A 13,197-nucleotide genomic window follows, 5' to 3' on the forward strand; every position below is an offset into this window, starting at 1 on the left:
ATAATTTCATATTTTGGTACCATCTCAACATTTTCAGGATTATTTTCAAAACATGCAAGTCAGGTTTACTGAGGATGTTGCAATAAATGGTGCGTCATTGTAAGGCACTGAATTTCAAGGCCAAAGCCATCCTGTAGGAACCAAACCACTGAATTTTACAAGGATGAAACTGAGTGGGGCCTTTTGGCTAAGGCAGTGTGGTCAACAGTTCAGTAGTCAGGCAGCTCCTGCAAGAAAATAGCGCTCAGGTTTCACTGCCTGATTTAACCAGGCACACAAATATGTACCTCTTTTCACATCCTTGCTGAGTCACCGAGCCACGAGGCAGTGGACAACTCCAGAGCCTTGTTCAGTTGCTCCTGATCAAGCTGGTTTATTTTACATAAGTTAAGTATCCATTGAAAGTCGCTCTTCTACGTACCAGGGAAGTATTTGCTAGTATGCTGTAGGCAGGGAGAGTTTGTGGTTTTGCGTGATCTCTTCCATGCCAACATTTTACAAGAAGTTTATCTGAAATCCAAAAGCTTTTTGTGGAATGTGGAAAAAATGTCTTCATTGTTTTGCACAGAACGTACTGCTGAATTTGCTAATGAACAGCAAGAGAGGGCTGAAAAATGAACACGGCAATGCGGGGTATTACTTCCCACCTTGAGCAATGAACCTAAAACTCCAAACAGCTGAATCCTTGTCCCCAAATGCAGCTCACTGTTTCAGTGTGAATCAACAAAGTTGTTTTTTTTGTTTGTTTGTTTGTTTCCTAGAATCAGAGACTTGATACTAGTTTAGTTCTTTGTTAATGCAAATTGCTTAAGCTACACTGACCAAGAATACTTTGCATCTGCTCAGGTCTGCCTGCTGGTCGGTTTGTTCTAGCCATGGACTGCACTCAATTAAAAATAACAAAAAACGGGTTTCCTTTTAAATTACATTATAGTGCGAACCTGTATTATTTACATAAATTTAACAGCTTACTGGAGATCAAACCTTGCTATTCAATTCCTTGGAATTCTGCTTTCATAAGGGAATATAGGAATTTTCTGGGCATTATTTAAAACAAAATTTTGATTGCAATGCCTCTGAAGAACTAAATAAAATGTTACGCAGTTGTTTTACATCTCAAGGTGAGGAGAATCTTTGAAATTTATTTTGAAATTAGAGGCTCTATTCCACATAATTTATACACTGAGTATTCATAAAAGGCACTACCGTTGAAACTCACCTGTCATCAAAAGGAAAAGCACAGAAACAATGGCTAAGACCAAGGCAGGGAAATGGTGTTATGGATGTTATTTCCTAAACATTTTCTAAGGAACGGTTTCTACTAGTTACTGAGGAAATTAAGGAAAAGTGACAAAGCAACAATCATTTCCAAGTAATGGTTCTTTTTTCTTTTCATTATCTGTGCTGTCTGCCCTCAGATCTCCCGCATTGTTCACATTTCAAAACATTTCCTGTTGTAACAGACAAGCAAGAGCCGTTCTGCAGGGGCAAGGAGGAGAGCTCTGCTCCTGCAGCTCAGTCGTGTATGGGGCAGCTCTGGGGTGTGCTGCCAGAAACCTGGACTGACCAGCCAGCTTGGGCATCTTCAGAAATTAAGGGATAATTTTTCTAGGCTCAGAACTCGGTTTAGGTAAACCTGTAAAAACTAGGCTATAATTTCATTACAATGAGCTGAAATTTGGCTTATTTTCTTTTTCTGCTTCTTAACTTCCTGGGAAGGAGAAGTTTACTGCTACTTGTCTTTGGAACCACTTTGGGCTCATCAGGTTTCTCCTCTCTGCCCTGTTACTGGCAAAGGTTGTCTCAGGAGCACCTGTTTCATCTTCAACAGCAGTGTTATTATTAAACATGGGTCCTGAGCAGGATTTACACCCTTCCTCTGGAAACATAGGAAGCTTGTGTCAATTCCTACTCTTTCACAGACACGTGTCAGCTTGTCAGGGACTATCAGTCATTAAAAATTGAACAGAGCAAACCTGACAGGATTGGTCTCTTGGTGCTACAACAGTATAAATATTTAACAATGACATGATGATACATTTCTATTAACATAGCTGGCATTCTGCACTTAAGCACAGCAGGGTAATAGTCCTTTTTATGACTACATAGGTAGTAAAATATATATGTAATAGATGGATGGACCAAAGCTACAGTGAACAGTGCAGAAGAGGCAATGTCTTATGACCAAAGTGATGGAAATCCCTAGCGATTTTCACATAAAACATTGCTGTTTGCTATCTCTGAAAGGTTGGTTTCCTCTGAGGTAGAAGTTCCACTCATGTTTGCCCAAGCCCATTGCGCATGCCCTCTTCTGCTCACTCCTGCTGTACAAGGCTAAACAGACATTAGGTAGAAGCTCTTTCTTTGCTATCAGGTTAATTAGCTGCTCTGCCATTTTGTTTAATAATTCAACTGCAGTGTCCAGGAGGTCAGTGTGACACTGCTTGTTGCCACAAGTCATCAGTGTTGATTGTTGCTGCTTTTTGCCCGTTGAAAAGTTGTCTTCCAGTACCTGGGTGCCACTGTGGACTGGCAAGTCACCACCCAGCACAGGGTTTCATTTCTCCAGTGAGCACATCTCTTTTAAATCCAAACAGCAATTCCATTGAGTTTTAAACTGCTAATTTATGATAACAAAGTAAGAGCAAAAGAGAAGGTCATGAAAGATTTTAAGATAATGATGGACGGGTAGAATCAGAAAGCATGGGGACTGCCCTCCTCCCCACCATATCCCCTAAATTACCTTTTTGTGGAATGCAAACATCTCCCTAGGCTCTGGAGAGAAAGGGAGAGAGGTGTCTGAATGGCAGTACTCAGCCTTCCTCTTACTCTTACCTGCTGTGGCAGGTGACAGCAGAAAAGCTCAGCAGCATGGTCCTCTCCTTCAGGGTGTTCAGGCACTGCAGGCAGCCCTTCTCAGCCATTCAGTTAGCTCCTGCCCTCGTGTATCTCTTCTAAAAGCCCTCAAAATATCTTCTGGGGAAAGTCCATCAGCTAGATTCCACGTTTGAAAACAGAGGAAGAGCACAGGTCATAGAGGTGTTGTTTTGGAAGCTGATGTAACTATTGAGCCGTAACAAAGCCTATCTGTATCCAAAGGGTGTGCCACGGATTTGATGGAACCAAGGGAGCAAGAGCTGAAGTTCAGACTACCATGCCATGTCCCTGGACCTCGCAGAGATTTCAGGTACTTGATCTAGATGTGCTAGGAGCAGATCGTTGTAGCTACACTTTTTTACTGAATTCTTCTTTCATGATTCTGGCCACATTTTGAGATTTTATTCTGTTACCCAAGTCCATGAGTTGTTCTACTGACTGCTCTGGAGACTTTGTGGAGCAGGATATATAGACTGCTAATATCAAAGAATCGTAAACTCTCTTGGTCCTCTCTCTTTTTACATTTATTAGCATTTTCTCATGTATAAAGTTGTGTGATTAGAGACAGTTTGACCTGGGTGAGGAACAATATATTTTTACCTTCAAAAATGCACCTATTTGGTTTACCTATGAAATTCAATTTTCTTGTCTAAGTATTCTTGAATATACATTTTTGAAACTGGACTTAATTCAAAACGTAATTGGAAAATTGTTTAAAGATTTTTTTTTTCTCTCAACTCTGTCTTTGAACTGATATAAATAACAAAACTAACCTGGCAATTTTTAACAGTATGATCAAAAGTACTGCTTTTTCACTGCTCATATTTTGACTTTTTTGTTCAGGTCTTGGTTTTGTTCACTAACTCATGCCAGTTCAGGGTAGATTGGAGCAGAATTACTTATGTATCCAATTAAATAGGTTATTTTTCTACAAACATGCCTCAAAAATCTGTGCCACTCAATCAAGTGTAGGTAAACTGGGCAGTGTACAGCAGGGACAGGCCTGTTCTCAGCTGTGCACAGTGACACTGAAGTCAGTCAATCTGAAAAAGCAGATGGTTTAACGTATAGATAGGATGATATACCTGATGCAAGACCTGCTGTATACTACCTCTGAGCTTCTTTCAAATCTAGGGTGCACAGGCTTAAGCTAGCGATGCAACTAATATATGTGCAAACATAAAAGTAGTCTTTCCCTCCTTTTCTTCTCAGCTTAGAGGAATATTCTAATTAGTTATTGCTGGCAGGAGAAGAAGGGGAAGAGATTTGGAGCAAGGGAAATGTGTGACTGTTGACTTTGCAGTAGCCCTGTCAAAAAAAATGTATTCTACTTTTAATACATACCATTTGGAAAGCAAAGCCCCTTTTAAAATGCTTCAGAACTCATGTCCTTTTTAATTGCCTGGAATTCATGGTGGCTGTGTGAGAAAGCCATAAACATATACAATCATAAAAACACATTTAGACAACCCAAACAGAATCAGTGCCATATTATTTTAGTTTATTATTCCTAGTGGAGTACAGATTGGTCTTCCTACTTTGATATTTATTTATACCAAAGAACTACAAGGACATAAATGCCACTCTTGGGATAATCCTAATGCTGGGGCTGAACAGAATACACATTGCATCTGTCTCATTTGCAGTAAAATGAAGGCGTGTTTAGGTGTAGTCCTGCTAATGAAGGACAAAGTTGAAGGTCAAATGTAGTCTTCAAAATGAATGTGTCACTGTGAAGCTGAGAGAACTGTACTTTTTGCATTAAGAAGTTTTCTTACAAAATCCAATAATGAAGAAAGGGAAAAGGAAAATGTAGCTCTTTGGTTTTATTATTCCTTTTTCTTTGAAGCCACTTAAGGATTCTGCTCAAGACTTTAGTGCTCATATGAAAAATTAATGATGGGTTTTTGCTAGACAGAAAGCCTTCTTATTTTGCACATGATTAACAAAGAAAACTCAATGCAGAAGTGAGATACGCAGCAGGGGGTGGTTCTCTCTGAGGCCAGCTCACAGCTTCACACCAGAACATTTATTGACATGGGAAAATACCCACTTTTATCCAAAGACAGTTAAACAGATAGGCTATGTGCAAGGCTGTACATGCTGAATAACAAGGAACAGATTCTTGACAAAGGAAAATGTCAACCAAAATAAACAAACAGCCTCGCAGCAGTCTGACCCTGCACCGTGCCTGTGGGCTGCTTTGAGTCTACTGCAGAGCCAGGCGCAATGTTAGTCTTTTGCTGGTTATTGTCAGCAAGTAGATTATCAGCTGAAAGGCTGGAGGGTGACTTCAGACAGTCTGCCTGTAGCAGAAGAAAACCAAGGACATGTAGGCAGAATATGTAAGCCAGATCTACACTCTGCTCACATGCTATTTTGATTTGATGTTCCTCGGCTACAAAGGTCTCGTGGGGGGCTGGGGTACTTTTCCCACAGGTCTTTTCCCACAAGTGAGATCACAGATTAAGGTCACGGGAGTTTGTCCAACTGCAAGCAGCCTGGTTTAATTCTGTTGGTCCTGCATATACTCCTTAATTTTTAAACCTTCTTATTTTGGTCTGGTCAGCCAACTTGGTGCATCTTCTGGGGATTCAGAACGGCCATCTGCTCCTGGCACCCTGAAGAGGAAAGCCAGCCAAACAAGGTATAATTTTTACAAGTTGTGATCGAAGTGCAATGAGTTTTATTTATTTTAAGCATAAGACAAGACAAACCTCTGTTACTGGTGTATATTTATGATTTGCCCCCAAGAACAGGAAGCCCTTATAAATCTCTGTTAAATACAACAGTGCACTACAAAGAGCTGAGTTTGGTTACGAATCTCAGGTCAGATTCAGGGTTTCAGGTGTAAAATAGGAATGAAACAAATCTCCCTGGGTGAACTGAACCAGAAAGCTTTTTTTCCCTTTCTTATGCATGTAAACAGAAAATGATCCCCCAAATACTGCCATTATGAACTAGAAGCTATGTTTATCTGTAGGCTCTAAAAGGAGTTATGCTAGCTTTGAAAGTACTATGCCTAAGGATATATGAAAGGTGCAGAATTAGTGTCAAACAAACAAAAAGCAGTGTTCTATGTAGAAACCTGATTTCCTTAAAGCTTTATGCCAGATAGAGAGTAATGCTGAAGTTTTCCCATGCTATCTGGAGTGCCGCTTGCTTTTGAGGAAAGAAATGTGGTGAAAGTTAAAGCTGATAAGAATTGGTCTTTAGCAGGAGGAGGCAACATAGGGCTTATTTTGACTAATAAGTTATTATCTCTAAATGATAGGGAATCAGTTATGCTAGATATAAAAAGACATTAAGCTTCAAATAGAGCACCTGATAACAGTACTTATAAGCTTTTCTAAAAGGCTTCATACTTTGTCTGATTTGGTTATAGTTTGATTGCTTGAGCGCTCATTTTGAAGTTACCTACAGTGGTGGCACTGAAACGCAGTGACCAGCGTACAGTCAGGGACGAGGGCTGGCTGCTGACAGAACTGGCTAACAGCCATTTTCACAGCAATTAATTTTTTTCTTGTGGACTTTCAGATCAGATCCCTGCAGGAACAGATTGAGTGGAATTTTTATTTTGCTATTATGAATGTTTTGATACTGCAGTAATGATTTTTTGATATTTGATAGTAAAACCTTGAGATGATAGTAGTGGAAGCCTCAGAGTAGCTTTCATAATGTATTGATTTTGTGTTTTGTAGTGGTGATGTTTTTTCTTTGTCACCATCAGTCGTTCATTTATGTTTTCATATATATAATTTTTGTGTGTATTTCTCTCTCTGCTTTTGCCTACCAGCAAGTACTGCTACTTACAAAGTATATAGAAATAAATGCGCTTACATTATCCTGTCAAGTGCTAGCAAACAAACACAAAGCAGCACAGCCCAAGTTTTGTCCTGCAGGACACCTGAATTCAGTGGGAGCTCTGTTTCAGCTACCAAAGAAGATCAGGCCCTATCTGAGAGCAGCTGGGATGTTTTAGGTCAGTGAGGTTATATTCCAGCCTCTAACTCAAGATTCAAAGAGTAGGTTTTAAGAATTAATATAATTTATGTCCCTAAGTTGTAACGTCTCTAAAACAGGAATTGCATTGCCATGTGTCATCTGCAAAATATCCAAAATATTTTGGCAGGGGAGACAGAATATATCGATGCAATTGTAACTACAGCTGTGAAGTGCAGAACTAGAGGGTTGCCTGCGAGAGAGCTGTGCCCTATGCTCCTCGGAGCCTCTCGCTGATGCAAGCTGCCAGGTCTCACTGTTGCACCCTCACCAGCCAAGAAGCAGTTTCTGCTCTGGCTTGTCCAAACTTAGCCTCGTGCTGATGAGCAGCCGGTACTGGCTTGTTCGTCAGCTGCTGCCAAGCAGGTGGCACGGGCTGCATTTTCCTCACCTTTGCTCAGCTACAGTGGACACTTGTGTTTCCTTATTCTCTCCAACCAAAAATGCCTGTGAAGTCATACAGTTCCCCACTTATCCTCAAGATCTACACTGCTTTTTTATTTCAGCTGAAATTGTCCATCAGGCTAAAAAGTTTCTGTGAGGCAGTATGAGAGAAAAATAAGGACAGACAGACGGACAGCAATGGCATGACCCTCATTTCCTTAGGAAACCAAGCTAAAAAAGAAAATGTAACCTCAGACCCTTTGCTGAGGGCTTTGAAAGCCAGGGTAAGAACATATATATCCCAGATCAGAAACGACATCTGTGGAGATTACTCTGTTCTTGTGGCTGTATTAAAGGAGTCAAGAAAATAAAACAGTTGAAAATAGCTCTTAAGTCCTTTAAAATGATTACTATTATTATAATTATTCATAACAATTTTAGTGTGTTCACTTTTCAAATTAAAAAAGGTGATATGGTACAGCTGAGACCAGAGAGGGACACCTGGGGGGCAGAACATGATGTGCATGCAGTGCCTCCAGCCCCGCTCCCTGCTCATGGGGCAGACTGAGGAGTGGGCTGCTGTCATGTGCTGTGCCGGTAAAAACAACCAGGAAAGGAGGCTGGCACCAGCATCCCTTCCCTAGGTAAGGTCTGCAACAGAGAGGACTTTGCATTTTGCTGTGTAGCAGCAGGGGGGCACATCCGTGGAGCATGCTCATGAGAGGAAAGCCACACATCCTCTCTGGGGCCACACTCACCTATGCACTGTACTCACTTACAGGCAATTTGTAACCATTTAGGTGGGTGTTTGGCATCATTTGACTTTAAAGCTTTATTAAAGCCCTTCAGTCCACTCACCAGTGACCTTGAGAGGTTCTATCATGTGCTGGCAATTGTGTAGATGCTGCATTTCCATACGAGGCACTAAACCCTTCCGTATTGGAAAAGTCATTTGGTCTGTTAGATCTTGCATGGAAAAAAATACAAATATTTCATAAGGACAAGTGGGCAGATTATTCTCGGACTATTGATTCCTCATTTTGATCTGCTGAAAACCTACTTGCTGCTGAACAGACCTCCCTACTGGAGAGACTGAGCAAAACAGACATTACAGGGAGAGGCTCTGGGCATTTATTGATTACACATGAGAACACTAATCATGCAATAGCAAAGATTGAGCATGTTGTTGTGATGGCTATTTGCATAAAAAGGTAACATTTGACTGTTGGGAAGCTAGATCTTTTCAGAATATTAATGGCAGCTGTCTCTGATCTGGTCACACGCCTTGCCACAGCCAGCTGGGCAGCTAGTTCCTTGGGCTTCTCCTTTTCCAGCATCTAGACAACCAGGACAACACACATAATGTCTGCAACAAGTAAGTTAGCAAATATATTTGGTGCACTAATTGAAAATGAAACTCCAATCTCCAGCAAACCTACAGGATGTTGTTTTGTCTCTCAAGAATATTTGGAAAGAGCATCAATTTTGGATTTTTGAAACGCCTAATGATTTTCTATTTGACTCTTGCAATCCAACTGTCAAATTTTGAATTCTGAATTCTGAAGGGCTCCAAATTTTCCTAACCCCTGACAAAATGCTAATGATGCCAACTTCAAGTATTCAAAACTCAGAAATGAGGAGGCCCTTAAAATTATGACTAAACTAAACTATTACACGGCTTACTCTTTCACAACAGTATTTCTTTCTTTCCCGCTTTACCTTTCTGATTTTTTATGCAGTTCTTCGAAGATACAGACCAAAAAGTGAGGATAGAAACTTTCTACGCTGTTTTTTTAACAAATGACAAATTTTACACACATTTATATAGCTCCAAGCTTTATGACTTTAAGAACACACACAAAATTATAACACTTGTCATCAGACCAGATAATGCTTTGTAAGCTGCAAATGATTGCTACAAAACTTACCTTTATGAAATACTTTGTAGTTTCTCCGCCTTCCTGTCCTTGTTACTGTAAGCTGGTAGACTTAGTCATTGGAAACAAACATCCACAAGGGCATTCATTGAGCATTTTGCTTGGAGAATAATGTTTATAGCCAGAAAATAAAGCATGTTACCGGAGAGGGTGTAGACCTTGGTCACAAGCCCTAAAAACCTGGGGACAGCAGTCACTGGGCTCTGACCATGCCCTGAACTGGGCTCTGAAGAGCATGTAGGTGTTTGCCAGAGGCAGGGGAATGTCAGTCAGAGAAAGAAACAAATGGAGGAATGTTGTTTACTACACATCATGTGTGCTCAGTCTTGGAGAGAGACCATGGACAAGTGCAACCTTTGTGTGCAGCTTTTGAGGTACCTGCTGGTCCTCTGCTTTGGCAGTGGATGCCCAGGCATCTCCTCTGGCAACGTCACTGGGGGGACTGCAAGATTTCCATAGATGGCAGGTGGTTATATAGCTCTATAGGGACTTGGACGACTTATGGCCATATATACTTAATCTCTGTTGTGACATTTCTCCCTTGTTTTATCACTGTATGGCTGGTCATGCCAGCTGCCTTGTGAACATCAGAGTCCCACATTTAGAAAATAGATGCCCTCAGCTATCAATCTTGTAGCTTAAACCACAGCAAAACATTCACAACTTCTAGAAGCATCTAGAAGTAGAGGCTGAGACAAATAATAATTTAGCATTGTTCGTGCTAGGGGCTGGAGCCAATGAAAGATTCAATCTGTGTTTCCAGACACACGTGGATGCCAGCGGCACTGGTTCAGTGAAGAAGACAAAATTGCTGGAGTTTCTGGTGCTGCTGTGCACTTGGGCATGTTGGAAACAACCAGTTCTGAATGAATGTATGAAGACACCACACTGTGCACACTATGTAGCTCCATAAGTGCAATATGGTTTTGTTTATTAAGTTAGAAATGAGAACGGCCCAGACCAAGCTCTTCTTTCTTAGATTAGACCCCTTCCAACTACAGAACTTTGCACCTAGTGCCTGCAAGTCTCAATTCCTTGCAGGTGGGATTCAACAAGGTATCTTAAACACCAGTACCTCCATAAGGTACCAGATGAGGTCCTGAAAGATATCAGTCCCATATATGCCTGTTTGGCTTGCTGAGGGACTGGAGGATTTACTCCACGTCTGATGAGAGGAATCAAATTGTCTGTTCAGTAGGATAATCTTTCTGTTGTAGGGATGAAAATCTCAGAGGACTTCACTCATGCTCAATGGTCTTGTAATTAAATGTTACACACTTGATGAGCATTGCATTGCAAGCCTCAAGGCTAATTTACATGTTACCACCAAAATGTCTTATTTCAGTTTGCTTATAAAAATACTGTGCAGGCATCATTGCATGTCATTGCAAATGGTTTGTTTCAATGATGCTTGGGTGAGTCTTAAAATTACTAAAAGCTGTACATAATTACCATTAAAGAGCCCTGTACAGAACCAATAATACTTCCCCTACAATAGCTATTTTATGACTAAGATGGCTTTCCTGATGTGACTGACAATGCTAGGATCACAAACAAGCAGCCTGCCAGCAAATAAAGAATAGCTTTTTCGGGAAACAAAGTAGTTTGATTCAATTATAGTATTATGTGCATAATTAAAGTGTATGTCACTTTTCCAAGAGTTGCCCATAATTCACAACAGTAAGGCAGGGTAGGAGGAAGGAGAGAATAATGAAAGTGGATATGAGCGTGCTGTATGAATGGTGATAGGTATGATGCTGTTATAAGGTATTTACTGGCACATTTAAATGCTTTATGTAGTAAAAGTTGCTTTTAGTGATTTGGGGCCATGACTTATGTCAGTGTTTTCATAATGGATGAGTGATGAGAGAAAAAGCTTTTCTAGACTCCAGGATCCATTTAGCACACGCAGCTTTATCAGTTTCTTGTTCTGAGGAGGTCGTCCCGCAAGTAGCATTTCAACACAGTTATATCAGATGGACTGAACTGAGGTTTCTAATAACTCATGGTTTCTTTAATACTTATTTGACTGACTTCAAAGCAATGCTAAAGCTCTGCAACCGTTTATTGGAATATATTAATAATAATAAATTAGAGTTTCATTCACTGAATTCAAACCCTTAGAAGAAAAAATAACCTTGTGCAGATGCAGAAAAAAGGCAGAGAAATATTAGGTGACTTACCCAGTCTGCAGCACATGAGTGGAAGAATTAGGAACAGAGCCTTTGGTCTCTGGCCTTTCTTCCAAATCATTACCTTTCCTGTGGTTTTGCCACAGTAAAATGATTTTGCATATGTCCTGTCTTGGAAATATGAAAAATATATGCAAAATGCAAAGCAGCCAGTTGGAACTGCCTTTTGGAATGTATCATCATTTATGAAAGGTACGTCTCGAAGCCTAAAGAGATCGTGTGCAATTAATTGCACGCTGTCAGAGAGACTGCAGCACTTCACTGCCAATTTGTAAATAAAATAGTGGTCATGCAAAAGAGCATAGGCCAGTGGGGTGGGTTTTCATGGATAAAGGAAAGGCAATGTGCAAAGACAATGCAACCCAGTTCCTACACTCTTTAAGAGTTGTGCTGACCTTGTAAGAAAATGGAGTAATGCAGAGTCATTGAATGCAGCTAGGCTTCTCCATTGGTAATATTTTGCATATTCCAAACAAAGAAATCCCTGCTTACTTGAAACGCTAAAAGAATAAAAAAGTCATCAAGCCCAAAAAGAAAAAGTCCTTTTAGATTAAAATCTTGGTAAACACATAAGGCCTTTTATACCTTTAAGACGTGCTGAACAACGTTGGTGAAGTGTGGATCACTCCAAGTACAGGGGACTGCAAACAAAGCAAAATTCCCTTTATTTCCCGATTCTGACTGTCAAACGATCTTTGTTAAAAATATGCTCCTCCTGGTAGCTGGCCAATACCTGACTCAATTCCTTATCCGGTGCTGTCTAGTTCCCTTTGTATCACTGCTGTTTCCATCCTATATCTCCCTGTTCCCCTCCATTATGTTCAATAAATACAATATGTTTGGTGCCACTGCTGATCTGCTGAGCCAGTCAGTGGCCAGCCCAGTGACTCAGACTTGGTCTCAGCTTCAAAGAAAAAATGATGATGCCTGTCTTTCTAGGTCTGAACTCCTCCGGTGAGCAGTATCACAGATGTAATATGGATCTTCAGTAATTACTGAAACCACGTTTTGTCACAAGCTGCTTGGGGCACTGATGGACAATCAGCTTCTGGGTATAGTTAGGGGGAGGAATATGTAAGAAACTGATATTTGCGACAGGCTCATCTAGGATATTTTTTTTCCCCCAGGGGATAAAATGTACATGTGGAAGCAGTGCAAATGATAAGCTAGTACCTATATTCATCTATAGTGCTTTCCACCTCTCTGATATTTAATGTATATGCAAAAATTACTCCAGTGTAAATGAGAAGCTGGGCTAGGCAGTAGCCACATCTACACTAAGTAAAACTTGTATCTCCTGTGAAGTTCATGCACATCAGCAGTTTACTAAACAAGTATTTTTGGCCCTTAGGAAAGAGCAGAACTGCCTGCATATCCCAGCTACCCTCCACACCGGTGCCACTAGAGGATCCTTATGATGCTCAGCAAATAAAAAATTCCTTCTCCACAGCCCTGAGCCCTGTAGCAGACCCAGAGCACTTTCCTGTCCTCTGTGAGCCTGAAAAAATAAAAATAAAAATAAAAAAAGGAAATCTAAGTTTGCTCTTTTTGTGAAGCACTTATGCTTTTTATTCTTTTTCTACCCTTATCTTGTAGTTCAAATACAGCTTCAAAAACTACATAAAACATCCAAATCCACAGATTGTGAAGTAAATTCAAGATAGAGAGAGGATGAAAGGCAAAATGGACTCAGAGCCTGACAGGCTTTGGATGAAGCTTTCCAAGGAGCCAGAACTGCAAAGGATGCTGTTGCAGTGAGGACTTGCCTGTGCATGTGAACCACAGGCCCGGCATGCTGCAGAGTT

The 13,197-nt window shown here is 40.6% G+C and overlaps 1 long non-coding RNA gene across 1 annotated transcript; it reads right to left on the minus strand.

The window, feature by feature from the left end:
* Positions 1 to 729: 729 nt before the first annotated feature.
* On the minus strand, positions 730 to 12,993 carry LOC137861943 (uncharacterized). The gene is made up of 2 exons (XR_011099938.1): positions 9,192 to 12,993; positions 730 to 5,498 (listed from the first exon to the last, which is right to left on the minus strand). It is a non-coding gene; the product is annotated as an uncharacterized lncRNA (long non-coding RNA).
* Between the last annotated feature and the right edge of the window lie 204 nt (positions 12,994 to 13,197).

Source organism: Anas acuta, chromosome 10 (genome assembly GCF_963932015.1).
Source record: "Anas acuta chromosome 10, bAnaAcu1.1, whole genome shotgun sequence".
NCBI classification, from domain to species: domain Eukaryota; kingdom Metazoa; phylum Chordata; class Aves; order Anseriformes; family Anatidae; genus Anas; species Anas acuta.